The sequence below is a fragment of the Gallinula chloropus genome (assembly GCF_964237585.1).
Source record: "Gallinula chloropus genome assembly, chromosome: 14".
Taxonomy (NCBI): domain Eukaryota; kingdom Metazoa; phylum Chordata; class Aves; order Gruiformes; family Rallidae; genus Gallinula; species Gallinula chloropus.
The window spans coordinates 8,533,561-8,539,560 of NC_140099.1; positions in this window are offsets into that span (position 1 = coordinate 8,533,561).

Below are 6,000 nucleotides of genomic sequence, written 5' to 3' on the forward strand. Positions count from 1 at the left end.
CTACTCCAGGACACCTGTTAATGCGGCAACCACTGGGGACAAGCTCACCCCTTGTCTGCGTCCCCGCTGGCTGATGGCACAGAGTACACTGAGACCGACGTCATTCCTACCAGCCAGGACTGATCCAAACGATCCCCGCTGTGGGAGCTTCTGTGTTGGCACAAAGCAGCCACCACGTGTCCACAGCAGTGTCTGCAAACAGCACGGGCCTCGAACCAGCACCTGCCAAAACCAGCTGCAGCCGGCACCACGAGCCACGGCCAAGCAGTGCCTAACCCAACCTGCAGCCCGTGGGGTGGCTGTCAGTCCCCAGGGTCTTGTCTGCATTTGCCAGCCCAGCCAGTGGGAATTCACCTCCCGGGTCAGGCCATTCCCCATCTTTGGGGCCTATGGAGCAAGCGGGAGCATGCAGCGGGGTCCAACCTCCACCACTGCCAGACGTTACCCCAAAGGAGCAGAGCTGGGCGGGCTCACCCTCCCCAGGTCCCGTTCTTGCTGAGGGGGGCAGGGGAAGATACTGGGGCTATTGCCGCTTTTGGCCAAACAGCAAGGACAAACCAGACATGTTGCTTGACAGCAACAGCCTCCAGGACTCTGTCCAGGAGTGCAGAAGGAACTGCATAACAGATTCGTGGAAGTCTGGCTTTGGGAGACAGGGGGGAAGTCACATCTTCTACCACTTGCTTTGTCTGCTGGTTATTTTCCCCTTCCTCAGACAATTCCGGGACTTGGCCGCACCAAAGCAGGCTGTCCCACAGAGCAGGGATAGGTCTGACTGGCAGAACCAAGTAGTGAGTTTTTGAAACTGCTTCTCCTTACCAGACAGAAAACAAACCTTTGAACACTGGAAAACATTAAATAAATCAATAAAATAAATAAATAAATAAAAATCTCCCAGCAATTCTTAGAAGAGATGGCCCCTATGGCAGGTCCAGGCTCTGGCATGTGCCTGCACAGCACCCTGTGGAGAGCAGGAGAGCTCCTCACCTAGAGCCGTCACTCTGCTCCTGTCATCCCAAGCATGGTACCTCCTTCATGCCACAAAGCTGCCAGCTGCCTCCTGTGACCTGTTGTGAAGAAGAAACCTATAAAACCTTATTCTTGCCAGGAACAGCATCACGTATCATTTTAATTATGATTCATTGCTGGAGGAGGAGGTGCGGGAGGTGAGGAGAGAATTGGTGTTTGCCTTCATGTTTAAAGCAATTTGTTTCCTCTCCACCCACCCTGCTGCACCATAATGACACAAATGTCACGTCGGAGCGGCACCAAGCAAAAAAAATTGGGAAGGAGCAACTCTGGGGACAGCAGAGAGGACTCTGCTCAAAGGTAACCCGCTGCATTAAAAAGGCAAGGAAGTTCACCATCTTCTCACACTCCACAGCAAGACGTGAGGAGCGTTAGGCAGTGCAGGCTCAAATGCCAGCGTGGGAGCACCAGCAGAATGCGTGATGAGCAGGGCAGGGGAAGCCAGAGCAGCCAGTTACCTCCCTGTGACTGCTCTCAGCCTGCGTATGGCAAGGACAGCATTTCCTATCCCTCCTTCCCTCTCACCAAGACCACCATTGCTCTGGCATCCCCATTTTATCAAGACAGGCACTCTCTCACCCACCCAGCACTTTTTGGCTCCGTGCCGCAGCAGTCAGCGTCTGCTGGCCTGGCCACTCGCGTGCAGGCGGCAGCAGCACCGCGTGGCTTTCGGCGTGGTCTTGCCTTTGAGCACAGGCAGGCCATTCCCACATTGCTAGAGCCAGTGCTACCCCTGCAGCGCTGCAAAGGAGGGGAAATGGGGATTCAGTAAGAAAGAGGTGTGGGGAGCAGGGTTAGCAGCACTAGGCCGAATCTGAAACGCAGTAGAAAGGTGGTTGCTCCACTCGTCCCAAAACAACGTGCTGCTTTTACAGACGGCACTGGGGCCTGTCATCTCAGACACACACCTGCACCACACTTCTGGGTTGGGAAGAGTCACTTACGACCCTGGAGAAGAAAAAAAAAATATAAAATGTAATATCAGACGTTCAAGCTCCATTCTGTCCCAGCTTTCCTGCAACTTTGTGCAAGCGGTGCACCACACCTGCCCAAAAAGCCATTCCAGGTATTTCTACTGTCTGCACAAGGACTCCTGACAATGACGTTGGGTTGAACACTGTCGCCTCGTTTATTCCAGCAGAATTACCACATGAAACCCAGGACTCTGATAAAAGTTATGGCAAATCTCCTGGGAGGAGGAAGGGAAGGGCCACAATTAAGGTCTATCAGGTGCATAAGCCTAAAGCACTGAACAGCCAACGTCCCGTGGGTTCAGAGGAGAAGGGGTGCACCTTGGCCATCTGCAAGTCAACAGCAGCCATTCAAATTCAACACACCAGGTTTTTTAAAAAATATGATTTCCTACTTAGATTTATTTTTCCTTTAATAACACAGTTTAGCATTTCAGAGTTTTGCATTCTACACTCTTACACACTGTCCTTGTTTATTAGCATTTAAACACAAAAAGACATAGCAAGACCTCCAAACACAAATAAATACAAAAACACAATATACAATAAACTGAAATACAACATATAATAATGCTATTGGGAAATTAAGACATGTTGCTAATTCCTTTTTTTTTATTATTATTATTATTATTTTAACAACATGGTTATTGCTGAGCAATAAATTATACATTTCAACGTTGTTTTTCCCCCCTAAAAGAAAAGGACGAGAACCACTGGTTACCAGATCACTTGCACTGTATCCTTACAGCTATTGATAATTAAGACAGGCAGAATATACACAATCAAATGAGGTTGGCCTTCTTTGGTCTTTGTTTTTGATCATAAAACTGAACACAAGTGTACCGTTCACTGAAGAGTATGAGATTAAAGAAATGGATACACAAGTTTCAAACACATCAATTTGTACATCGTTCTTGATCACTGATGTCTTTTCCATAGATATTTCTTACAGAATTTCTTGGAAACAAATGTCAGCTTCAGTTTTCCCGATTATTACGTTGTTCCATGTGTCTTAAAGGTTATCCTACTTGTCTAAAGAGAAATGGACCTACATTTAGCCCACCATCTCCTAATGGGGTATTTTTCACAGCTCTCTAAGTCACCACTAAATCATTGGAGTTTTATATCTTGTAGAAAAAATCCTGAACTTCCCCTGTTGGTTTTTTTTTTTTCTCTATAAAACTGAAAAATAATATATAAACCAAACAACAGCTATAAGAAAAAAAGAAAACAGGTGAATCACATGATGCATCAGCAACGATGGAAGCTTGTACCTTCCCATTCCACAAGTACAGATTATACAACTCTCTGCCAGTGACGCAGGTCATAGTTGGAAGATGTGTCCTTTCAGATGTGAGCTATATTCAAATCCAAAGCTCAGAACACTACGCAAGAAAATGACCTTTACGAATGATAATGCTGGTTTATCTCAGTAACCCTTAGACAGAGTCAAATTTTATCACTACGCATCGCACTGCCAGCAATGGAGCGTGTGAACACCGGCATTGCTAAGAAGTTAAAAAGTCCTTGCAGAACTGGCAACCAAATTAAAAGCTTAGTTCCAAAGGACCGAAAACACGAACACCACGTAGAGACGACAAACCCTTCCCCAAATGGGTAGGTTAGTAAGCCACAGAGTTGGGATCCAGATTTGAATTCCTCATCAAGTCTGGGATGTTTGGATCCAGGATTTTGGTTCAGGTGCTTCTCTGTGAAATTTAGAACTTATTTGAACCCTAAGGAACTAATCCTAACTTGGAGGGGAAAAAAACCCAAACAAATAAGAGCCTAGTATCTACACTAAGATCATGAAATGGAAGACAGAAGCTGCAGTCTTGACCATAAATTAGAAGAGAAATAGGAATAGTCAGATCCCTTATGCGTTATAGATCTCTACTCTTCTAAATCTTAAGAGGATGTCCCTGAATCAGCGGTCCAAAGTTTTCCACAACCTTCCTATCTGGTGCTTCTCAAGCATAGGCCTGGATTAAGAGGCAGGAAAGAACAGTTAAGCCCTCCATATTTTGGTTTAAAGAAAAGGGGAAGAAGCCCGACAAGAAAGAAATGGTCAGTCACACTACAGGCTGATAGAACAAAGATGAATCCACTTTAACATGGTACTCTCCCCCCTCAGTTATGTGGAGCATCAAATGAGGCTTGTTTTGTTGGGCGATTGGGAACAAACAGAGCAGGACACACATTTGCTGCTGTTGCGCATGTCGGCACATTGTGCTGGCCTACTGCTCTGGGGGCTGCGCAAAGCACCCGCGTACCGAGCACCGACTGCGCTACCGCATGCGTACAACCCCAAATCAAGACAGCTTGTATGTTTAATTCTAGCCCTTACTGTCCTGATGTGGGTCTTTAAGGTACGTCAGCTTGGTTTTCCGTTCCTTTAAGTGGGACAAATGCACTAAAAAGAGTAAAACCTAGCGATGCGAGGATAACGCTAGGGAACTGGAACCTCAGGTTCAGTCCTGGCTCCAGGAGATTCCTTTCATGACTCTGGGCAAGTCACTTCACACCTCATCCTTAATTTTCTTTTTCTAGAAAAGACAAATAGCACTTGCTAGAAGAACAGGTTTGCAGATGGAAAGTGCTTACTATGCTGTATGCAGCACTAAAAACTACTCTCAGACTGATTTCCTGAATCGATCGTTTTTATTGCGGTAGCTATGATTTCTAGGTCAACCAGAATACAGAGGTATTGACTGACAGGATAGGAATTCCAGGAAGAGGTCCAGCTGCTTTTCATTACCTTTGTTCCCAAATTAAAGGACAGAATTTGCAATGAACAAGTTGCCCATTGCCACACTCATTTCAAATACAGGAATCTCCAAATTAGTGGAGTATGAGGAAGGACATGTGTCCCAGATGACATTCCAAGGTCTTTAGAAAGATTTAACAGTTTGCTATATGCAGGTCTTCAAACCTGGAAGATGTGAACTCAAATTTTGCCCTTAGCCAAGAACCTCCCTTAGCAGCAGCAGGTTATATTTGCACCACTTGATCAAGTATAACTTGGAGGAAAGGGTTTTGTTTCATCACTTCTACGTAAAGAAAAGACTTTGCATATATATGTGCATGCATGTCTGTGTGTATATGCATGTACCTACACACATACAGTAATTCACAGAGCAAAAACTAAGAGATTAGGTATGCAACCCAAGAATTATTCCCCCCTCACCTATTTGTATATTTGCATAGTTAAATCATATCAAGGCATCGTAACTGCCATCACACTCTTCACTCTTCTGCGGTGCAGCCAACTTCTGTCACTCCCTATGCGCTTCTCTGTCTTGGACCAAACAGCACCAGTGTTGTAAAAACAAAACAAAGCAACAACAAACACCCTGCATCGTTGGAGAAATGCCTATCCCACGTGATGGAATACAGATACAAATAGGTGGTAGCTTTTAAACTCCATCTCAACCAGCCGTAACGGTGGCAAGCTGAGAAACACGAGCGATACAATCACAACTGAACATTCATGGGTTCAACACTTAAACCACAACTAACACAAATCTCTTATCTTCGCATTTGAGAAATTCACCAGGCACAGAAACAGGCACAGATCTTCAACTTTCCTTTTTCAAGTAGGAAAACCCACAGGAGAAGGAAATAAACCATATGTCATATCCACAAGCAAGCTAGCATGTTACCCACAACAATTTCTTTCCCCCGGTCAAAATTACACCACCCATCTTCCCCTTTTCCTATTGCACATTCTCTTGGTGAAGAACAACATTTACAGTACAAGGCTGAAATCAACATTGCATATTGTAAATCAGCAGTTGAAGGTGTACCATGTAGACAGTAACTGAAACAAGACCCCTTTAATTAGATCAAAGAAGTAATGCAGACGTGGTCATGCATCATAATCGCAGGCTGGTCTTTAAACACTCATTTAATATCATCCTGTTTAGAATTCAAGACTTTCTAGGTAACAGATGCACTCACCCTGTGCTGAAGAGTGTACAAAAAGGGCAACATCCAGGTT